The sequence below is a fragment of the Astyanax mexicanus genome, chromosome 6 (genome assembly GCF_023375975.1).
Source record: "Astyanax mexicanus isolate ESR-SI-001 chromosome 6, AstMex3_surface, whole genome shotgun sequence".
Classification (NCBI taxonomy): Eukaryota; Metazoa; Chordata; class Actinopteri; order Characiformes; family Acestrorhamphidae; genus Astyanax; species Astyanax mexicanus.
Genome location: NC_064413.1, coordinates 2,323,065 through 2,348,492, shown reverse-complemented (window position 1 = coordinate 2,348,492; position 25,428 = coordinate 2,323,065). Strand labels below are relative to the sequence as shown.

At 37.9% G+C, this 25,428-nt stretch overlaps 1 protein-coding gene across 2 annotated transcripts in view; it reads left to right on the top strand.

The window, feature by feature from the left end:
- Positions 1-797: 797 nt before the first annotated feature.
- Positions 798-25,428, top strand: part of shc1 (SHC (Src homology 2 domain containing) transforming protein 1) — a 57,102-nt gene continuing 32,471 nt past the window's right edge. For both annotated transcript variants that reach the window (XM_022674208.2, XM_022674207.2), the window contains exon 1: positions 798-1,018. The gene's annotated coding sequence lies outside the window, so the exon portion shown is untranslated. The remainder of the gene's footprint in view (positions 1,019-25,428) is intronic.

The following is a 25,428-nucleotide window of genomic DNA, read 5'->3' as shown; positions in this document are numbered from 1 at the left end:
TCAATGTATTCTTTTTGTTACTTTTTAATAAAGAAGTAAAAAGGAAAAGCTAAGAAAATCACATAGATTGGCTAATAATATGAACAACACATGTATTGTTGTTATTCTAAACAATAAAATGTATTATTATTATTATTATTAAATAAATTGACAAAACAACAAAAGAAAAATAAAGAAACGTTGGCTAATATTACTAACAAGAAATTAAAGATTTTTTAATTAGGAAAAAGCTAAGAAATTTGTAAAGATTAGCTGCTAAAATTAATAACAAATGTATTATTGCAAATAACAATAAGAGCCACAACAGTATCCAGTATAAGAATGGACAAAAAAATAAATGTACAAAATGAAATAAAAAAAGACCCAACACTGAATTTAGTGTTTCTCTTTTTTCTTTCTTACTTCTTCTTACTTTCCCATCCACTCCTTTATTTTATCTTCCCTTACTTTTCCTTCTTTTCTTTTTTCTGATCTTTTTTTTATTATTTAAATAATTTTATTTATTATTATTATTATTATTATTATTATTATTATTATTATTATTATTATTATTATTATTATTATTAATCTCTGTAAAACAAGAATTCCAATATGATATCTCTCGTTGCATCATTATTATTATTATTATTATTTATTTTTTTGTTATAAAATACTTTAATAATATGTTTATTAGAACTATTTTTACTTCTAAATCCTGCAATACTCGATACTGGAGAAGATCGCAGATCCGCGTGACGCGAGGCGGAAGAGCGAGGAAAGGAGGAGGAGAGTGGAAGAGAGTGAAAGAGGGAGGGAGGGAGAGAGGGAGTGAAAAAAGAGAAAATAGAGAAGAGAGGAAAGTTTTCTCCGCCGTTTCCCGAAAGAAGTAGAGAGAGAGAGCAGGCTGGAGAGAGTGAGCTGAGGAGTGAGAGAGTGATTTAGAGGAAGTTTGAGGTTTATTTTTATTATTATTATTATTTTAATAGAGAAACAGAGAGAAGAGGAGGACAGAGAGGACCGGAGGGGCCGAGAGGAATAGGTGAGTCTGTGTCTGAAGTTGAGTTAACTCCGCTGGGAGGTGGGTTCGGGGTTGTTTCAGTGGTTGAAGGTTTGGAAATGCTGAAAATGAAAGTGTTGAGTAACTTTTAGGGCTTGTTTTAGAAGTTAGCTCGAGTTTGAGAGCTTCAAGTTGCGAATTCGTCCGTTCCACCTTAAATAGAGCAGCAGTTCCATTCGTGCGCCTGAGGCATTTAAGGTGGAACGGACAAGTTGATGAAGCAGCTAACTTTTTAAGCCTCGTGTTTGGTTGTAAATAGAGTCAGGCCACTTGTTATATAGATTAACACGTTTTAAAAGAAATTGCGTTTATTTTATTAACTGTTTCCAACTATAACTAACGCTGTGAATATTTTTTTCCTCACATAAGATAGTTAGCTAGCTAGCTAGCTACAGTTTAAACCTGGTAGCTAACTTAACTTACCTGTGTAAAAACTATCTATGCTAACAGGCTAACTAACTAAACCTTAGTCTTCTGGTTGGAGGTAGAGGTGGGTGATTTTGGTAAAAATATTATCGAAATATCACGATATTTAGCTAAAAATCTTTTTACGATACACAGTATTTTTCGTTAAAAAAACTATTTCATACAAACTAACTTCATTTTTGGTCAAATTAATCAGAACTAACTAATGGGATCTAATTATATATCTCGTACTCATTATAAATCTCTATAATGGTAAGTTATATAAAGTAAAAAGTTGGTTTGTGTTTATTATCTGCTAAGGATACATTTACGTTACATTTATGGCATTTATCTGACACTCTTATCCAGAGCGGCAAACAAGGTTAGTCCTTGTAGTCATTTTAAAACTAATTACATTTAATTTATTTAATATTTACAACTATAACTAACGCTATGAGGTATTTTTTTTCCTCACATAAGCTAGCTAGTTAGCTAGCTAGCTAACTACATTTTGAACCTGGTGGCTAACTTGCCTGTGTAAAAACTATCTGAGCTAACAAGCTAACTAACCAAGCAATAGTCTTCTGGTGGGCGATTTGGTAAAAATATTATCGAAATATTGCGATATTTAACTAAAAACCTTTTTACGATACACAGTTTTTATCATTAGAAAAACTATCCCATACATACGAACTACATTTGTGGTCAAATGAATCAGAACTAACTAATGGGATCCAGTTATATATCATGTATCCTAATGTGTTATATCCTATTATAAATCTCTATAGTGGAATATAAAATAAGAAGTTGGTCTGTGTTCATTGGATACATTGGATGTAGTGCTGGGCGGTATGACCAAAAATGTATTTCAAGGTATATTTCAAGATTCTGACAGTTTCACGGTATATCAGGCTATTTATTATTTTATTTTTTTTACATGACTTGGCTTTAATCTAGGTTTAGTAGTACATATAATATAAAACACTAAGGATTTAAATTGGGTTTACTTTGTCCCACAAAATATATACACAATATATGAAAAAATCTGACTTCATTAGCAGAAAAGAGCTTTTAAAACAATTTTAACGCTGCTTCCTTTTCGAAACAAGCTAAATAACTCCACAAACACTATAAATTAACCTAAAATACTCAGTTTAAGTATTCAAAGAGATATTTCTCTAAAGCTCTATTGCACAAGTAAGACACAAGTTTAATATCAATTTAAAATGTTATTATCAAACACATTAGAATCATTACAATATTAAAATCAGCCATAATTTTATAAGGGCTATAGTTGCTGCTCTTGAAGCATTTTTGCACCTCATATCCTGAGTTTACGGAGTTTTATCACTTGTGCTGAATAAAACGACGCTGCGCTCAGGACCGATTCTGGTCTCATCTATTCATGTTCATGTCGTGCTCCAGTCACTGCAGTATGTTAGCTTGTTATGTTAACTGGCTAGCGTTATCTAGCGAGCTGTATGCTTCTTTGCATACCAGTTTGAAATTCCCCACTGTATGAACCAGTATACCGGCCAGCGCTACTTGGATGTGATCACTTTTTTTGCAGATATTAAACTTTTTTTTTTTTTTTTTTTACTTAATTTTTTGTAGTCTGAGCTCATAATAAATGTAAATCCTAAATAATAAATGGAAACCTGATGCAATAAAATATTGTCATATAGCCCACCTCTAGCTTCTCGTTATGTCACTTATTCCCTTATTGTTAGTAAGCATGGTTCCACAACTAGGTTAATGTGATTTTTTTTATGCTCTTCTTATTTTCTCAGCTAGACTCTTCTAGAATTTTGTAACTTTTAAACCCTGGCATGTCATTTAATACACAATTTCTTTGTAAATCAGTGTCATCTCAGAGCTCAGAGGAGAGGCAGTCCTTCACCAGCATGAGCTCACCATGACCAGCTGTTGTTTTGAGCATCTGTTCAGGAACTTAAACCCCCATGCTGTCGGTGCTGACACTATTCCCACCATTTAATCACTATTAGGAGCTTTGTTGGAGGTTAAAATGTCTACTTGGCTTGTTTGCGTAGTGTGGTGTAATTTGTTGCGACTTTTTTTCCCCCCAGCTATCCAAGTATCATCCCAAAGCTTACTGCCAGACATCCCAAACTGACAGTCGTCAGTCTTATATTTAAAATTATGAAATATTTGTACTTATATCATGGTTTATTTTCAAGTGAGTGGCGCAGTTTTAAAACTCTGCAATAACACAGCCACTTTTGAAGCTCCACAGTTGACTGACATGGCAAAACAGCAACCACAGTTATTTTCTTCAGGGGCTTTCACACTTTAGCCTTAGCAAGACCAATTCAGGTAGTCAGGAGCGTTTAATTAACAAGCGTGTGATCAATAAAACAGTGCTCAAATCACAAACAATTAGGGTTAGGGTTATTGATTAATCCTGGAACCGCTGATGTCCTGCTGACTGGGTTGTCCAAGGCCCACATTTTTAGGTGAAGAACCATGTTTAATTCCATAAAGAACCAAGCTTGTATTGAAGATGTGTGTAAATATGTTTTTGAAAGTATGGTATGATTCCACATAGAAGATAGCATATTTTTATACTTATTTATACTCCTGAAAGTTTCTCCACTAATTTGTTTTATTGTAGTCTTAACTTTTTTTATTTTATTTTTTTACAATTAGACCTAAATATATAAATTAAATTAAATAATGAAAATAATCAGGGTCAGATTGATTTTAAATTGTAATATTTTAATTCAAATTATCTTTATAGAATTTATTTAACAGTCCTGGGTTTCTTACTATTGGGCGTGTTGCCCAATAGTAGCACATTTTCATTGCTCTCAATCCAAAACTTGCTGCTTGTTTCAGTTGATAGTACCCTGCACATGCTAAAGTGCTGGAATTGGATGAATCTGGATATAATTTAAGGTAGGAGATATTATTTTTCCTAGCTCTCAGCTTTGTGTCCACTTCACTGCCTGTATTATTTAACTATAAACCTGTTAAACATCCAGGTAGGTGTAGATTTTGTGTAATATATGATATTATCGTATCGTATTATCTCAGTATCTCAGCTGCAAATGTTTGCTTTTAAGGTGGAAATCCAGTCGAGCTGGTCGTTGGAATGCCCTAAAAGAAAAAGTCTTGAACCACCAGTTTAGTTCAGTCCTTCTCTTTTTAGAACAGAGACATTGCACACTGTCAGCAGTGTGAAAACGAGTGGTGCGTTCAGCCAGAACAGAGCAGTAAACTACCAGAGCGTACGATAACGAAGCGGCAGTCATAAACTCGTATGTTAAACACACATGATTTTCATGTTATCTGAGATCTGACCAGCTACATCCCTCAGAACTGCAAAACCAGGCTGCAGCTGCAAGTGTTAACCCAAGTGCTGTACAATAAAAACAAGGAATATACAAGAAAATTATAAATTAAGACACATAACATATGCCTAATCTAAAGTATAGTTAAGCAAACGATCAAAGCAGATGAATAACATTGCTGTTCCTATAAATAAGCTGTTGGTGTATCTTCACAGTATCCTCTGCTGAGATACTCCACAAAGCGCTGTGCTGTTAAGATAGGAACGCGCCAAAGTCAGAGCTCACCTGATTCTTATAGGGAATAGCAGATGACACACTGATTGGTTTATTTTACGTTACACCCAAAACAAACCTACAATTAATTAAGAGAATTAGGCTATATTCACATAACAAGCCACATTGCTCAAATCCGATTTTTTGCTCAGATCAGATTTGGCTATCTTGACGGTCCACATTCACAAATGTAAGTGATCTGTATGTAATGTGAACAAATCTGTCCCTAAAACACATTAATACCTGTATAAACGTCTCCTTCTTTCACCACCAACAAAAAAACTCGTATTAGAGAGATGAGAGGCTCGTAGCTTTATAAAAGGAAATGGATGAGTTAGCAGCTCATATGTGGAACATCTTTTGCTGGAGTGGAGAGTTCTGGAGTGGAGTGCTCTGAAGTTCATGCTCAAGTTGAGGAGGTGAAAATAGGACAGGTGGTTTGCTTTTGCTGTTTTTGCAGCTGTAGCTGCACAGCTGCACCAAGAGATAGAGTGTGGGTACGAGAGAGAAGCACGTAGCGCTAATGCTAATGCTATTACGTAAAAGCGAAAAAGACGCATGAATTCCATGGATCGGATATGTATCAGATTTAGGACCACATATGAAAGTGACTTAAGAATGATTTGAAAAAAAAAATCGGATCTAAGCCACATTGAGCAAAAAAAAAATCAGATTTGAGTCACTTTAGGCAACGTGAACGTAGCTTTTTCGAGCTGCGCAAGGTGTATATTTTATGAATGAATGAATGATGTTCAACTTATATAGCGTCTTTCTATAAACCCAAGGACGCTTTACAATTTACACATTTTATAGCGGTGAGAAGCGGCAGCCAATAGCGCACAGCGTACTCTCAACCGGAAACAACTGTCCACCTGGAGGACTGCATTGGGCACTACTGCATTTTACCCAAAACAAAGTGCCAATCCATGTCTGGGCACAGTTATACATACATTTACACACACACTTACACTTACACATACACACCAGAGTAATTCCATTTTTCTGGGCAGTTTAGAGTATCCAATTTACCTGATCTCCATGTTTTTTTTTGGACTCCTTTTGACATTTCTCCTGTAGCTTGCTAAAATAGGGCCCTATGTAGTTTTTCAAATGGACAGATAGACAAACTCTACAGAGTATAAAGATCAGTTTAATTGGATCATTAGCTCCTGATGAACTGGTTGATGAACTGGTGGATGACTGGAACTTTCTATCTTTGCTGCTGCTGCTGAATGGTGGTTGTTCTGGGGTGTTTGGTCTCTATACTCCTCTATCTCTCTCTTTATTTCTCTCTCTCTCATTCTTTTCTCCATGTGGATTCGTTATCAGTTGGCCTGCACACAACATGAGCAGACAAGTGGAGCACTAGATCCCTCCCAGCCCAAAGCAGAGGCTGGATAAGGGCTGACAGTCAGAAGCATTTCTGCCACTATACTGACCGCCTGAGACGGAGTGATACCACAGCGACACACAAACCCACACTCGCAGACACAACACTCCCTCTCGGTGTGAGACAGCGCAGCCGGCGCAGGCGTTTTCCCCTCGTCCTCGAGCTGTATCGATCTCTCTCCAGCCTCAGAGGCACCTCTGTATCAGAACTGTCAAAACAGAGTACAGAGAAGAAGCTGCCTCTCGTCCTCACACACAGAGAGAGAGAGAGATTAGGCAATGTCTGTGTTTTCTGCCTCTTTCTCTTCTTGAGAAATTTCTGTTTTGTATTTCAGGAAGTTTCAGGCAGAGAAGGTCTTTAAATAGCAGCAGTATAACATCCTTTTTCAGGATGATCGTGTAAAAAAGATTAGTTCAGGTCTGATGCAACCAAATGTCTCAGTAAGCAGAAAATCTGCTGATTTTTAATACTGATTTCGCATGTGAATAGTTATGATCATGAAATGGACTTAAATTGTGTTGACAGTAACATAGCAACAAAGGTGTGAAAAGTATCTCCCTTCATTAATCTGTAGGTAGAAGTATATATACTAGGGTTTAATAAAATACTTTTGTAGAAGTTGAAGAAGTTTCAACTCAAACTTTTTACTCTTTAGATAAAAGTGTTTTAAATAATTACTTTTATAATTAAAGTATAACCATAAAAGTAATAAAAGTGGAAAAAATAAAGCCATTAAGGACAAAAGCTTAGGCAGAACCACAGAGTCCTATAGTGCACTACCCCCCACCCTCCCCCTCCCCTTACCAAAAACACATTTTTATAAAAGCTATAATGACTATAATGTTAAAATGTTAATGCTGATAAATCCCCCCCAACAGAGTGCGTCACCTGGATAAAATGTCTTGTCAGAGCTCATTTGGGTTAGTTAATTCATTGTGATTTTTACCTAATATTTGATTTAAACAATCCCAATATATATTGCCGACCTTACAGTATCGCAATATATATTGTGAAAAAATATTGAATCGTAACTCCTGTATTGTGAAATGTATTGCATCAGCAAGCTCTTGGCAATGCACAGTCCTACTGGGTTTAGTTGTAATCTGGGGCCAACTCTGTCATGTTTTATAGATCATGATTTTACTCTTTTATTCTTGATCCACATCAGAATTTAGTCAGTCACTTATTCTGTCATGTGACTTCTTGATTAGCAGATTGATTAACATGAATGTTTAATTACTCAGAATTAGATCAGAGGGTAAAGAACCTGAATCAGAGCTTCCTCTACGTTCCTCTACGAACAAACTGTATCTAAAGCTCAGTTAAGCTGTAGGTTAAATGGAATATTGACTCTCCTGTAGTTGTGGTCAGCTTGATTATTACTAGGAGTCAATTGCAAAAAAATTCAATTATAGATTCAATGCATTGTTTCTGTAAACAGGAAATCATTTTTACCCAATAAGAAATCTTTATTACACGTTTTAGCGCCGATTATCCCCAATTTTAGTTCTCAGTAAAATCAGATCTGTTTTTAATGCTGAATGCTAATGCTGATTCTGCTTTCCTTTCTCTCTCTTCAGCCTCGAGATTCCTATAATAGCACCGGTAATCTTAAGGCTTAACACAGCCATTAATGTGTCTGAGAAATTGGAGGTTATCACAGCATATGTGGCCTAAAGCAACAGCTGGCAGCACATAGACCCGCTATAATAGAACTAAAGACCAGCTTAATTCTTATAGAGCTGTAAACAGTAGTTACTGAGATCAGCGCTGAAGACATGTATTAGACAGAATAGACTTAAATAGGAATAATTTTAGAAAATTGAAAATTTACAAGCAGAAAACATTTTATACAACTGCAAGAGCAGACCGCAAGATGAGTAAAGGAAAAGGAAAAGGACCTGCAGGTAGCTCTCGCCACAGGTGATATTAAATTACAGCATCTACTATCAGAAAGAGACCAAACTAGTTTTATATTCATTGGAGGAGAGCAAAGAGGAAATCATTGATGTAAGTAAATAAAAAAAAAAACACAGATCAGGACCTCTGAAACATTGTTTTGAATAGATAAATCCAAATTTAAGTTGTTTTGTCACAGTAACTATAGATACAAAATGTTTGGTGCAAAGAAAACACACATGTACTTATAATAATAAATAGAATATTATTGAAAAGTTTCTTTATTTCAGTAATTTAGTTCAAAATGTTAAACTCATATATAATAAATAGATGTATTAGACACATGTTGATCTATTTTAAGTGTTTATTATTATAAACAGCCAATAGAAACCCAAAAAAACAGTGTCTCAGAAAATTTGAATAGTGTATATAAGACCAATTAATACTTTCTGCAGCGTGAGCAGTGTGCCAAGTCCTGCTGGAAAATGAAATCTGCATCTCCGTAAAAGTTGTCAGTAGCAGAGGGAAGCTGTAAGATATGAAGTGCTGTAAAATTTTGTGGGAAAACTAAAACTGCACTGACTTTAGACTTGATAATAAAACACAGTGGATCAACACCAGCAGATGACAGACATGACTCTCCAAACCATCACTGATTGGTGGAAACTTCACACTAGACCTCGAGCAGTTTGGACTGTGTCTCTCCACTCTTCCTCCAGACTCTGCATCCCCTTGATTTTCTTCAAATGAAATGTAAAAATTTACTGATGGTCAGTGATTGCTTTCATTTTCCAGCAGGACTTGGCACACTGCCCACACTGTTTTTTTGGGGGTTTTCATTGGCTGTAAGCCATAATAATCAACAATAAAATAAATAAATGCTTAAAATAGATCACTCTTTGTGTTTGATACATCTGTATAATATATAAATTTCACATTTTGAACTAAATTACTGAAATAAAGTAACTTTTCAATGATATTCAGATTTTTTGAGATGCATTATTATATGGAGAAGATTTAGACAGGTTGTTACAGTGGAATGTCCCTTATTTGCACTAACAGTCAGAAGTTGATGGCATCTAGGTCTCCACACAAACTGCATTTGTGGGCTATAGCTACGCCCACATAGCAGCTAAATACAGTGAGTGGGCACAGGCTAGAAATGTCAACTAGATTTCATCAACTGATAGGAAAGTGAAGTTATTTCTGCAGTCTGTGCACTTAATAAATAGTCTGGTTAAAAAAAGGAATTTAATAAATAGGATTAGTCACTTCTCTAAGAAGTTTGAGGTCTGAACTTGAGCTGAGTTTCATTGAGTGGGTTTATATGCACTTAATAAAGCTAGGCAAGCTAGTGATGCATGAGTAAATCAGAATTATTTTGCTATCGGCTGATTATTGCTTTTTCAGAATGATTGGCATCTGCCATTGTACTATAAAATCCATTGATTTAAGCTAGTGTTTATTTTTATTTTAAATTAAACTGGGTGTCTAGTCTAGACCATGTGCACTTTCTGTCCAAACCCAAGTAAGTAGAGAGTTAACTACAATAATAAGTTGTTTGAATGATCAAATTCTGTTCAGAATGATGTAAAATAACAGTGCAGCGCAGAAAAAGCACAGGCACAATATTTAAAAAAAAATAATTAAGAATGGACCTATTATTATAATACATTTTTTGTTTATCTATTTTATTTTTTTTCATTTTCTCCCTATTTTAGCTTGGCCATGTAATCAGCTGTTACTCAGCTGTATATCTCCCTATCACTACTCATGCCACAACACAAGGATAATGAAGACTAGCACATGTGAAGTCAGACTCCGCCTCTTTTTGAACTTCTGCTGATGCTGTAGCATTCCCGAGTATCATCACAGCGCTAATGCTCGGAGAAAAGCGCAGCGACTCGGTTCTGATACATCAGCTCACAGACGCAGCCTTGTGCTGATCCACATCACCCTAGGAGTGATGAGGGGAAAGAGCGCCATCTACTGTACCCACCCTGAGAGAGCAAGGACAACTGTGCTCTCTCAGGGCTCCAGCAGCTGATGGCAAGATGCAAGATGCATGACCAGGATTCGAACAAGTGATCTCCTGATCATAGTAGCAGCGATTTAGACCGCTGGACTACTCAGTGCCCACTAGGCAAGTCACAGTGTGATTTGTAACTTTGCTATATTGTGATTATCAGGCCATAGCTTTATATAAAATAAAACATAGCATACTGCTATAGCATACAGCTAAGTATCAATGGAATACAATGGAAATCTTCAGCCAGAATAAGAAAAATATTGTAATGTGGTGGTGGTAGATTTGATTGCCGGTGAAAAACGTCTGTCCGTGACAGATTCTGTAAATAATACATATCGATATAGCACAAAAATGATATATCACCGTTATTTAATCATTTCTTATCGCGATAAATTCCGATATTGAATTATTGGCCAGGCCTAATATAGCATTACAAATTGTATGCCTACATCACAAACTTTAAACGGTACCACTTTAAAAAAAGACTACCTTTATAAAGGGTTTATAAATGGCTTACAATTAGTTTATTAATGATTATTATTTAGGTTGTAAATGCCTTAAAAAGCATTAATAATCAGTAGGGGTGTCACGATTCTCTAAATCCTCGATTCGATTTCATTTTCGATTTGAGGGTCACGATTCGATTCGATTCTCGATTTTCTTGTTTTTTTTTCTTGTTATTATTTTATGCCTCATAAAATTTAAATAATATATTTATTATTATTATTATTATTATAAATATTATTATTATTATTTCTTAAGATATATATGGTAATGCCATCTAGTGACTTTTTTTGGTAGCAACAGTGTGCACTATTAAAACAAGCAGTTTATCAGAGCTGTGTGTGGATGGCTGGTGAAACTGCTCATTACATGAAGCTGCAGTTCTTCATCCAACCACTAGCAGCAGCAGCACAAGCCCCGCTCTCTTCACTCAGTCACTACTTCAGTACAGCCCAGCCACGGGCTACAGAGCTCAGCCAGTCCGTTTTTACTGTTTCTGTAAACAAATAAAGGTTTTAACCCCACTAACCGGATAATACAGCTCACTACAGTTCATCTTTCAGCTCAAGCAGCTAACAGCAGCAGGTTAGAACAGCCGACACGGAGGCACTGCTCGGATTCCATTATAAACAGGTCAGTTAGCGCGCTGCTAACCTCAGGATGTTTATAACTACGGAGTTTAGTGGACACACCACGGCCGCCAGGTAAGTCTTTTAAAGGCTACTGAAGACTATTAAAGGCTATTAGAGTGTAACCCCTGGCTCCCAGGGGTTACAAGAGGTTATTGAAAGCATTATTGGGGGGCAGAAATCAGTACAGGCTGGTTAGATAAGTGATGTGGGTATTGTCTTATAAATATTTACACATAACTTATATCTCTCCTGAAAAGCTTTTATTTTAGTCAGAAACACGCTTGTGTTTACTTTATCTGAGAGAAAGATGTTTTTTTAATTCAATGGAAAGCAACAGGTGTAGTCAATTATAAGTTTAAGATTTTTAATCCACCTCACTGTGATCTATAGTCAGTGTTCTCAAGTCACACTGACACACGCATTTCAGCGAGTTCACACGCTCTCACCTGCGCGCACCCACCCCTCCGTTAGATACAGATACAAAACCTGCGCGCCCAACCCCCGCCCCCCCTCCCCCGTTGGACAGATAAAAACAGTGATCACACTCCCGCCGACTGCGCTCATGCAGTGGCTATCTCTATTTAAATGAATAGGATGCGCTGTGTTGGTGCCGCGCCATTTGCGTAGCGCGCTGCGCTATTTGCGTAGCGCGCGGGAGGGATCGTCGATCCTCTTTTTGACTTCGATACTCGAGATCGTGACCTCATTTCGATTCGATTTCGATAAAATATCGAGATCGTGACACCCCTAATAATCAGTTATAACTCATACGTAGAAAGGGCAACAATATAGATGGCTGTGGGTTCACTATTTGGCAAACAACAGGTCATTGTTGCCCTTTCTACATATGTGCTATAACTGATTAACTGATTATTAATGATTTTTAAGGCATTTGCAACCTAATTATAAATGGCTTACAATTAGTTTATTAATGATTTATTAAACCCTTTATAAAGGTAGTCTTATTTTAAAGTGGTGCCCTTTAAACTCTAGTCTCTTTGTAAGTAATAAATGTGTATATTGGCATCCCATATATGTTATTTTCTCTGTGCTATACTTGTTACTAGATGCTTCCACTACAAACACCAGAGGACGTATATTTATTTGCTTTTCAACAAATTGAAGACCACATGCTCTCTGTCCAGTTAAAAATAAGCTCTAGCCTGTAAAAAAAGGACTAATCAGTTTTTATAGTGTGCACGTACACGTTCTGTGTATCGACTCACACTATGGACATTGTTCTCGAATACACACACACACACACACACACACAGTCCGTCTTGTTCTTTTTCTCTTCGCGCTTCCTGCCTTTCTCACCCCTTGATTGGTCCTGTTTTACTGCTGAATAGGTTGTGGTGGAGGGGCATTTCCTGTTAAGTCTTCCACCATAACGCATTGTGTGCAGTTTCTGAACACACACACACACACTGAGGTGTAAACCAATTCTTTGCTGTAAAAGTGGCCTGCCTGGCTTTTTTGTGAACTCCCTCGCAGATCAAACAAGCGCTTCATGTACGGTGCTGTGGTTTTGTTAACTGTAACTTCTGACGACTGCTCTATTTAGAGACATGGCGCGCTCTGGACGCCGTCAGGCCTTGGTTGACCATTAAAGCATGGTGTAGGTGGTCTTGTTTTGCAGCTAAGCGCTGTAGCAGACCAGATTTAAAAGTTCAAGCTTTCGTTCTCACAACCACTGGCTGCTTCTACCTGGTTAAAGAGTTCTTCAGAGTTCAGTTCTGTCTCATTTTGCCTCCGACTGGTGGTGTTCCATCTGAGCTGCACGTACACAGTGACCTTGTGAACGCCCTCTCCTAAAGGTCAGCCCTGGGCCAAAGGGTCAAGAGTGTGAACTGTGACCTCCTTTCCTGTAGGATGTTAGGCTGGCTGCCTCCTGATTGGTGTTTAAAGTTCTCTTTTTAAGCTTTAATACAGTTTACAAAGCACAGATTATAAGCTGAAATTGGAGAAAATTTAAAATTAGTGTCCAGGAATCTGTAGCATCATCTTGTACCAAGAATTTAGATGTTATACTTGATATTTGTATTAAAATCAAAATTCTAGTATTATGACTGCCCTAATTCTAAAACCTAGTTTAGTGTAATTCCCATTTCTCTAGAGAGGGGTATCTGGTTAGAGATCTGATACTCACAGTACTGGGCTAACTGATGGACTCTCAAGAATGTTATCTGGTTAGTGTTCTAATAGCTACTGTACTGGGCTGACTAATGAACTCTCTCAAGAGGGGAATCTGGTTAGTGTTCTGATTCACTTTTCTGGGAAGAGTAATTGACTCTTGAGAGTGGTGTTTGCTTAGTGTTCTGACATATACTGTACTGGGCTGAGTAATGGGCTCTTGAGAGGGAAATCCTGTTAGTCACTCTTGAAAGGGTTAAAATCTGGTTAGCGTTCTGATATTGTATTGGGCTAAGTGATGCATTCTTAAGAGGGGTATCTTGTTAGTGTTCTGTTACTTACTGAACTGAGCTGAGTGTGGTACTCTCGAGAGTGATCCTGTTCATGTTCTGATACTCACTGTACTGGGCTAAATCATATACTCTCAAAGAGTATCTAATTAGTGTTCTGAAACTCACTGTCCTGGGCTTACTGATGGCCTCTTAACAGAAGTATCTGGTAAGTTTTCTGATACCTACTGTATCTGAGTGATGAACTCTTTCGAGAGGGAGATCTGGTTAGCATTCTGAAATTCACCTTTCTGGGCAGAGTAATGGACTCTCGAGAGGATTATCTGGTTAGGGTTTTGATATTTACTGTACTTGGCTAAGAGATGCACTCTCAAAAGAGGTATCTGGTTACTGTTCATACTTACTTTAACGCTAACTCTTCTTCCTTAACGAGACCTGTTGGCTTTACACTTCCTAGGAATAAAAAATAATCAGTTAAATTACTATATTATTATATCTAATTGGGCTAAATACAGTTAATGTTTGTGTTATACATCTCAGAACCTGGCTTTGTTTGGTAGCTCTGCAGATGTTCTGCCCCAGGTCAGGTAAAATTAATATGATCACCCACGCTGTTTCTGTTAAAATGGACAGAAGTATATTGTGAAGCTAAGAAGTAGCATCAGTCCTGAAGCCTGAATTATTGAAACAGTCTAAACCACTGGCATCCAAAGTGAGGAGCCCTGCAGAGATTTATTAGCAGCATGGTTTGGTGTCTGGTGATTTAGACTCGCTGATCGTACAATGCTCTTTATTGACTGTGAGCTTTTATGACATGTTAGCTCTGTTAGCCTCGTAGCTCCAGGCTAAAGTAAGCAAAGGAGCAAACAGACGCCACACATGTCGTGACAGATCTGCTCTACTTCTTGGAGGACGTGGCCTGTAGTTCTTGATGATTCTGATGTTTCTGGTTGTAGGTGAAAATTGTAGACTCGCACGTTGGAAGCGAGAAGGGAGGCGGTCTAAACTGACCATCTGAACATGAGTGTGCCAGTTTCACACGTTATGCTTCACACGTCTCACACTCTGGCTTTCCTGTCACCAACTGTTCAGACAAGCCTTATTAGAAAACACGAGCGAAGTGATAGGCAGTGAAGTGATCTCTGATCTGAGTCAAACTAACTTCCAGAAGAGAACTGATAAAGAAAATTTTAACCCAGCGTCTGTTTTTTTGTTAAACGTTAGGGATTGGTGTTTTGCTCATTTTTCTAGCTTAAATATTTACAGTTTAACCCCGCAGTGTTTGATTCTAACAAGAAAATATTAAAGGTCTCAATCCATCATTGTTTTTATTCATTTTCTATTGTCTAGTTGTGGTCTCTAGTTTGAATAAATGCCTCATGAGCTGTTTTTTATGGGGGGGAAAAAGGGCTTCGGTGATCCAGTATAACTGTGCTTTCATGCTTTTCTCGTTAGGCCATAAATCTGTCTCACAAGACTTGATGTACAGGCAAACAAAATAAATTTATGATAATTTTGGCCAGTAAACAAGTGAGACACTGTACACATTCGCACACTTTCGTGGTTTAAGCTGCAAAGCGAAGTCGAGTTGATGTGGACACATGCATGTCATTCAGTGAGATTTGGTCATAGGTTGCCAGGTGTGTGTAGTACCCTAAGGAAGGTTGCCAGTTAAAAACAGAACCCTCACAAGTTCTTTCTAAGGTCTGATGAGACTCATGTGAGATCATACAGGAGGGAAGTTGTTGGGCTTATAGTAAAACCAGCTGCATGATAAATTATACTACAGTTAGTTCCGACCCTGCAATGTAATTGGCTGAGAGATGTTCTATGAGTGCCATTATCAGCCGGTAATGCACTGTAACCGAAGCTCTCCATGTATTACTCCACCGCGTACAGGTAACCTTGCAATGATGCATTGCAATATATTTATATTATACTAAAATACATTAATTTTCAATAGGCATATATGCAGCTGAAACACTAGGGAGTCTAGTGCATCCCAAGTTATATTATCAACATTAACATTTTAATATAAAATTATAGACATTATAGCTTTTAGTAAAATGTGTTTTGGGGAGAGTGGCAGGTGCACTATAGGACTTTTTGGGCATGGCCTAAGCTTTTCTCCTTAATGGCTTTATTTTTTCCCCTTACATTACTTTTATACTTTTTTTATACTTTTATACTTTTACTTAAAGAGTAAAAAGCTTGAGTTGATACTTTAACTTCTACAGAAGTGTTTTAACCCCTAGTACCTAGACTTCTACAGAGTAATGAATTTGAATACCTTACATACCTTATGGCCCAAAGCTTCAGATAAATGAGCTTACACAAATAAATAAGTGTTCTTTTAAAGAACTTTTATAAAGTTAAAGACAAAAGAACAAAGTGTTATTTCAACAACAAAGCCTTCTAGACATTACAAAGCTCAGTTGAAGGACGTTTTAAACTCAGACGTGTCACATAATTGCACATTTTGTGCAAAAGATGTCATTTTGGACGTTTTAGCATTTTAAAAAAGCAGGCAGAACGCAGAGTTACTGGAACTCCTGAGTCTCTGAGCTCTCTGGTTGAGAGAGGATGTGTGGGAGTCTGAGGAAAGGAAAGAGCCTGTATTTTAGTGGGACGTAATGTCACTGTGTTTGGGAGGAGAGGGTGGGGGGGGGACCTAAAATAGAAAGCTCACATGTTTGTGTGCTAGAAGACTCTGAATGTTAATCTACTGTCCTCTCACAGAAAGGATAAACAATTCTCACAGGGATTTTCTTCACGTTTCTTCAGGTCTTGCTTCACGTTAGTCAGATCCTGTTGCGTAGCCGTGATTTATCATAACGACATAACGGCCACGTATTTCTCAAGTGGTGCAGTGAAGAAGTCTTCAGCTGTCTGAGGAAAAACTACAAATGTACATAAATATCTACAGCAATCAAGCACTTTGTTGTTCTAATGTAAAAACAACAGTGAGTGGAAATGGAGGAGCTACTGAACATGATGTCATGTGACCGAGAAAGCCTAAAAACTCACTGGTCCTTCTGTTTTTTTTAAGGGCTTATTTTGTATGCATTTAGCTTTTCTCTATGTTTGTTTGCAGTTAACATGCACTCAAAAATTATTGCTAATTACATTACATTATTATATTTTTATTTTATGTTATTACTTTATACAAAATCAGGGTCTTGGTAAGTTTTACGAAACTGTTATGTTTTTACTAAATTTATCTTTAGTGTTTCATTTGTTGTAGTAAACAGTAGTATGTTCTTAAAATTAATTTTGAACCATGCCACCAGTAATATTGTTATTGTAGAAATACCCTGAAATATTGTGAAAGTATTTTAGGGCCATACTGCTCACCCCGTTCCGCCCGCCATGTTTAGGCCAAACCAAAACGAAACCAGTCTGGTTTGTCTGCAGTGTGAAAGTGCTTTTTTTGGATGGTTTAGACCAATTAAAGGAAGTTGAGGCATCAAACATTAAACAATAAAAAGAAGAGAAAGAACTGGTGGTGTGCCAAAATCTGACTACCCTTCCTGTACAGGTGCAGCAGTACGGGTACAACAGATTACAACAGAACCGGTGATTCTGTATCTACTGTAACTGTAGATTAACCCTTTTTTATAAAGAAAAAGAGGGATATCTGTTCATTTATGCAATATTAGGCAGGAGGTTTTAATGTTATGGCTGATTTTGTTGCAGTTACTCATGTTACTGTAGATGCTAATGTGTTAAAAGGAGGTTAGCCCTGTCTGAACAATAGAGCTTTTCGTTTTTAAAGAAAGTTTTCTGGCAGGGAAAATCCATAAAGGCAAGTAAGGAACTGTGTGAAGTGCAGATGCTGGACGGTGCTGTTCTCATGGCTTCACCACGCTGCAGGAAATGCCAGCGATGCTGTTAGAAATAGCACAGGGGGTTAGAGCTTGGTTAATCATCTACTGCAATAAAAGCTGATCTGTGGTCTGTTAGTGTTTAAGTAAGGGTGTCAGTATTTTCCACAGTCTGGGATGAGGTTAGACTGGTATTGGATGCGGATGCAGGTAGTGAGTAGGTGAACAGGACCTCTGTTATAAGTGGATTCCTAAAAATAGTGGGAAGTAATAAGTAAAACTGGACAATATTCCAATATGTATACATTTTAGAGGCCATATTGCATCGTACGCAATAATATCATCAACATTTTTGAATATGGTGTACGATATTATACCCTGAAATATGGTGCCATATCACCCACTCCTAATCATCACATCAGGGTTTGCTGTTTTTACTGTTCTCATTTCCCATTATATATCTACTAGAGACATATTATATCTGTCAAGTATCATTTATTTTACTTTAATCCTGAATATATGGAGATATTTGGGGTTCATTTTTATTAGTATCATGACATTCTGGATCGAATCTGATCAAATTCTTGTATTTTTTTTTATATTTTAGTTAGGGGTGTGCCATATCATATGGCATAAAATATTTTATTTTTATTCTGTGTTTCACCAAGAGTAGGGCCATATCACCCACCCTAATGATGAAGTGTACATTTAGAGATGCACAGAATATTGAACCTGATTTTTGACAGGTTTAAATTAGTTTAGCCACTAAAAAACAAATCACTGTTGAATACAGTGGGTTAAATAGTCTCTGATTACTGCTTACTACTAATGCAAAATAATGATTTAACACTTTACGTCAGCAGTTTCATTTGATCAGTGCTACTCTAGTCACACATTTACCTCAGCAGTGCAAATTTAGTCATACATTTGATACACCCAGCAGCAACAACACAATACAATAAGCAACATATTAACCATAAATTAAAACACAGAAGAATAGAAAATGTATAAATGTATAAACAAAAAAAATGTATGCTGATGATAGTTTTAATGTTACCATAGTAGCCCTGTACAGCTCCTATTTTTCAGCTTGAAAACAGATAGATAATTTGTGAAATGTTATAAAACTGATGCAGAGGTTGAGTTTGAGAGTATGCAAGAGATTTATGCGATTATGCTGAAGGTTTTATTTAGTTAATTTTGTGTGTTTTTTCCACTGATTCTGCTAGGCTACAGTAGTAGGACTCTTATTGGAGCAAAACTGTTTATTGACTGGGTATTGAACCCCGGTCTCCCTCATGACTTGGTTGCTCATTGGCAGGTAGTGGTGTTATCCACTGTGCCACACAACCACTAGTACCACTAATATAGTACTGTCTTAAATTACATTTTCTTCATTATCTTTAAACATGGATTAAAATTTAAATCTGATACTGATTGGTGGTTTTAGCTTTCTGTCTCTCAACTTCTAGTTGGGTAAAGTTTGTTCTCCAGACGGTTGCTCGAATGCTAATATCTGACGCATCTCAGCGCTCGAAGTCTGTCAGCCTCTCAGGTTCAGCTCGGTGGGAGACGGAGTGTAGGCTGGTTTGCAGAGGCACGACAGCAGCTCACCCTCCCACCCTCCGAGATTCTGCACATACGCGCTGGTCCCCCCTCGCTGGCTCTGGTGCCCACTCTCGGGTGACTGCGTGATGAGTGTGTGCAGTCGGATGTCTTGAATTCCATCCACACAGATGGTGCGTAGTGCGGGCCACCTCGGCCTCCGGCGAGCCCGGCTCTCCGCTCTCCGCAGCCCTGTTATTATACAGCTCTGAGGAATGAGAGCTATGCCGGGTGTCCCTCCACTCCCAGAGTCCCAGAGCCACGCTGAGACTCACGGGGGGAAGCTCGGGCTGGCGGCGGGCCGGGCATGCGGAACTACACAGGGCTATTTATAAAAGGTTGGGTTTCAACAGGGGCAGCACTTTATAAGCTGAGTGATCTTATGTTTGTTGGGCTAGAAAATATTCAGGAAAAAAAACGAGTCGATCAGGAAAAGCCCCGTGTCTACGTCAACCCGTGAACTCAAAACATTTCCAAACAACAGTTAACTGAAGACTTTGTAGTTTGCTACAACTGTTTTATTGATTTATCCAACCAAAATCCTACTATTTATGTATTAGGTTAGCATTGTTAGCTTTTCCCTTTAAAAAAAATAATGCAGTCCTACCGTACATTCACTTTTAAAGAAAAAGGTGCGTATTTGAACCTGCTCATGTCCTTACTGTTTTAAATGGAAACCAATGAAAAGCCCAGTCGAGACAGAGTAAATTAAATAAATAAAATAAAGAACAAGAAATTATTCAGGGAAAAAAAACGAGTCGATCAGGAAAAATAACGTGTCTACATTAACCCGTGAATTAGTATTCATGCCCCCCCCCCCACCTCAGCTCACAACCACCCACAGACAGAGCTGAAGCCAGGCGGCGACGGCGTCTCATCAGATAGACGCTAACTAACAGCGCTAAGAACAGCATGGCGGTTCGTTCCTGTGTTCTTTGTGCGAATAACACATCAGTGTTTATATGCTTTACCGAGTAATTCAGAGATAAGGAACAAATGGTTCGAATTTGACTATGGAGGAACAACACCAACCAATTAGTACAAGTACAATTGAGATAGATAGGTGTATGTTTAGAACTGTTCTGTTCTCCAGAGTTTTGTTCCAAATTCCAGCTGCCTGGGTTTTGTTTTGGCTCTGCTGCGGCTCTGCCAACAAAACCCTGGGGTGGATTTTTACTTTCTGTACCTGGACTAACCCACCTCTGTGTGTAAGTACCTATAGGTTTAAATAGGATCTCCGGTGGATTAGATGTTTTACTCTGAGAGACTTGAAAACTAGGTCAGTGGCTGAACTGCACTTAGCAGGGCATTATTACACATGTTGTAAAATAACATATGACATTGTGAAGACTGTTATTAGTGTAAAAATGTCTTTATTTTAAAAACGCTTCTAACTGTTGTCTGTCTTGCTGAGAATGAACCACCCAGCACCCAAATAATAACGCTCCTACATGATCAATGCAGCTAAAAACTTCACAAGCTTCTTAAGCCTTATTTTCAGCCCATATTAGCCCCTCCTGCAGCCGTCTCTGTGTTTTATGTGTTAGAAGATGTTGAGATAAGGTGGTGATCAGTGTGTGTAAACCCACAGAAAGCCTGGAAAGCAGAAAGGAGAGCTGCGTGTGGAGTGTATGAGAGCGGTGTGGTGGGCCGGCTGAAAGAATGCGCTGTTGCCTGAGGAGCAGAACGTGTTTCAGAAGTGTTGCTGTGGGAAACCGTCCCCCAGGCAGCCTGAATTAACACTCCACTCAAACTCACAGGCCGGGACTTGAGTCTCTTACTGCTGTGTGTGTGTGTGTGTGTGTGTGTGTGTGTGTGTGTGTGTGTGTGTGTGTGTGTGTGTGTGTGTGTGTGTGTGTGTGTGTGTGTGTGTGTGTGTGTGTGTGTGTGTGTGTGAGAGAAACACAGACCCCCCCCCCCCCTCCTGTCTGGCCATTCCTCTCATTCCATGGTGTGCCTGAGCACGACCACTCTCTCTGTCTATCACACACACACACCACACACACACACACACACGTGTTACAGCTTCAGAGATTGATCAGCATTGATTTTTTACTGATAACAATGAGTTAGAAACTGGTAACTATCATTTTGCAGTGGTGGCTAGTGGTCTATTAAGGGATCAGTCTGTATAAGAACCCATAATCTTAGTTACATATCTCACCATTTAATCTTTATTTTGCAGCTGTAAAATTTGTATTTTTTGGCTAAAATCAAAGAAAAAAAGTTTTTGCCAAAAGTCCAACACTTTTAATTTCACCACATTTGTACATATTACTAAATTAAGCAGCCTAAATATATTTTGTCTTGCTTTTCAAACATTTTTTAAATTCCCAGCAGACAAACCAACAAAGCACAGTATATTTACTTCAGCAGTGCTATTCTAATCATAAAATTTAAATGACTTAAGCACTGCTTCTCTAGCTACCTCAGTAGTGCTGTCCTAATCATTAGTTTACCTCAGCAGTGCTACTCTGATCACACATTTACCTCAGTAGTGCTACTCTAGTTCTGAATTTACCTCACCAGTGCTACTCTAGTCGCACATTTGCTTCAGCAGTGCTATTCTAATCATAAATTTACCTCGGCAGTGCTACTCTAGTCACATGTAGGTGGAATTCACACATTGAAAGGTAGCCAATCTTTTGGTAAACAAACAAAAGGTAGTAAAGTACTTAAAGTAATACCAAGCATGTTTTGAGATGCTGAGAGGCATTTAGAATTTAATTCAATCTTTAATTTTAGATTAAATTAAGACTTTGTAGTTTGCTACAACTATTTTATTGACGAGTCCAAACAAAATCCTACATTTAGGTCTTAGAAATGCTAACAATGCTAACCTCTTTAATAACAAATTATGCAGTATTACTCGGACATTCACTTTTAACGAAAAAGGTGCGTATTGGAACGTGCTCATGACCCCTAACTGTTTTTTAAATTGAAATTAATAAAAAGCCCATTCGAGAAAAAGTAAATAAAATGCAAGTTTAAGACAAGTAAAGGAATATGGTTCAGTTTTGTGCCCTAAAAAAGCTCCTGAACACACATCCCCGAGGGTTCTGCCCAGTGACAGTTCGGTACCATTTGTTCTGATAGTTTTATGTGGGGATTTCAGCTCAGAGATGCATTTAGGGCAATAGTCTCCAGCCCTGCTGCGGGAGAGCTACCTTTCCACAGACTTTCCACAGCTCTGACACTAAACCACACACCTGATTCAGTCCAGCTAACCGCTGTCTTTAGAGGGTTTTGATTGGCTGAATTGGGGTGTTGTTAGATTTGGGTTAGGGTTGAAACTTGGCCTTCTGGAGAGGAAGATACAGGACCACTCATTTGTGGCTGAAGTGACTTTTACACCTACTTTGTTTGGTCTGAACCTTCTGACATTTTTCTGTTCAGCCCAAATTAAAATAGCAGCCGTGAACCACGGTCTAGACTAGAGGACCAAAATTAGTCCAAGCAACAGAGCTGGGCTTTGTCTGAATTAACTGAACTAGGGCTGCATGATTTAAAATAAATAAAGAAATAAATGTACACTGCAAATGTTCTTATTTCGATGATTTAAATCGTGATATTAAACAATAGCTCTATAGTTTGTGCCCATCACATTCTTATATTCATAAATTAGTACCTGTTATATTAGCCATAGTTCACATTAATTCTCTGTACTGTTTTTGTTCTGTTATTTGTTATTTGTTTGTACTGAGCGGGTCAACCCGAGTAGGATGGGTTCCTCGGACTGAGTCTTGGTTCCTTCCAAGGTTTCTTCCTCTTAAAGGGAGTTTTTCCTTGCCACTGTGTCACCATAAAATTGGCATCTCTGTGGTGCTGCTCATAAGAGGCGTGGACCTGTTTTTCCTGTAAAGCGGCTTTGTGACAACCTTTGTTGTAAAAAGCGCTATATAAATAAAATTGAATTGAATTGAATTGAAACAATGCAGGGCCCATGGCGTCAAACCTGAGGAAAACAGCAAAACAACAGTCACCAGCCCTTTAATCACGCATTTAAATGGCTTTTAAAAGATAAATAATAGAGGTGTGCCAAAAAATCGATTCACATAAGAATCTTGATTCTCATTTACTACGATTCAGAATCGATTTAAAATGTCCCAAAATCGATTCTGAGGGGCGGGTTTTAGACTGATTTTGGGCTGGGTATTTTTGTTGGACCTGGCAACCCTGGGGATAGCGCTTGTCCCTTTGGAGATCTTCCAGACACACACAGAGCGTAGGTGTTTGAGAATCACCGGTAAGATGGCAGAACAAGCACTATATTACCTTAGATTAACGTGTAGTTTCAATGTTTTATGGCAGAATGCTTCATAACAAGCATAAAAAAGATCGCTAGTAGTTAGTTTCAGTAACTGTTAGCTAGCTAACTAGCTAACTTTCCAGTTCCACCTTAAATAATGCTACAGGTGGCAGCGGGCTGCAGCATTTAAGGCGGAACGGAAAAATAACAATAAGCTAATCAGAGCTAATTTCAGCTCCTCATCACAGAGGAATTAAGGAATGGACAATATGAATTAATTTCTCCACCTCCTGCCCCCTTTCTGAAGAAATACAACCACCTTAAATTAACTAGTTAATCAGCAGCTGCTCCTGAACTTTAGCGCTCCACTGCTATCATCACATCAGCCCAGCAGCGTCACCTACACACCACCGCTAGTAGCCTGGTAATAAAGCAGTGTTATTTATTTATGTATTTATTGTTCATTAACGTCATTGTGATATCCCAGTGATTCCTCTGTCACTGAGGACCCACATTCCTGCACATTTTATTGTTTTTGTAACACATTACTTGCTCCAGGACCAGTGTATATTATGGAGGGTTTTTTTTCAATACGATTCATAAGCCAGAAGCAGAAATATTTATAATTCAAATCGTTTTGAATCAAAAATCGATTTTGAATCGAATCGTGGCCCCCAAAATCGGAATCGAATCGAATCGTGAGATAGTAATCGATTCCCACCCCTAATAAATAAGAGCTTTTGTTTTTCTGGGATTAAAAGCGTGAATTCAGCTGTAACTGGAAATATCTGTGCTGCAAAACTGTGCTGGACTGAGGTGCACAGCTTTCCACACATGCTCACGTTTACAAGCACGTGCCCAACCATGTGGATGGAGGTCATGCGTGCGGTTACCTCATGTTTACTACTGCCTCCCCCTCCCCCTCACGCTTCTCAGGCAGCAGCTGCCTGTCACTCACACAGACACAGAGACAGCGCTGTGTATCTACTTCTTCTTGTGTCAAGAATAAAAAAAAATCACAATGTCGATGCTCAAATGATATATCGTGCACCCTGATTCAGTTCACTTAACTTGGTCACAAAGGAAACAGCAGGTATAAAAGATGCTGTAAGAAAATATTGATACTATATTGTATTGTGATATTTTTTGTTTTATTTGTTTACATGTAAAGATTTCTGTCAGACACTGGGTTAGTTTGTGTTATGTTTAAATCCCTCCCACTATCTGGTTCTTATTGATCATTTTCTATTACTCACATTTTATAAATATGACAGTTTTCCTTAGGGATGCACAATAATATCAGAATTATAATGGAATCGGACGATAATTGTGTGTTGTTGCTTTTTTTTTTTTTTTAATCGAGATAAAATAAAATATGTTGTCAGTGCTCTAGAATGAGAAATGACTTCGAAGAGCACAGGAAAAGACTAGGGTTCTTAAAACAGCCCCTCTAAGACTTATATGTTCTTCTTGTGTCTATAAAAATTGCTTAAGGGCTCAAAAGAAGAAGGTCTTCCAGGAACTTGACGCTGAGTTGCGGTCCTTTGTGAAACCCAGTGAGGTCGTTAGAGGTTCCTGAAAGAGCTGGTTGATTTATTTAGAGTCGTATTATCAGTCTCCCTATTATCTTCGAAGGATTTTGAAGTACATAAATGTATTGTGTAAGTTTTTTTAATATTCTGCATGGATAGTTAAGGCACTTTTAATTGTTTTTATACTAGTGCATCTCAAAATAATTGAACAGCATTGAAAAGTTACTTTATTTCAGTAATTACCGGCCAGTACCTCAAAAAAATTGAATATTATATAAAACTTATATAATATTTAAATTTTCTGAGAAACTGATTT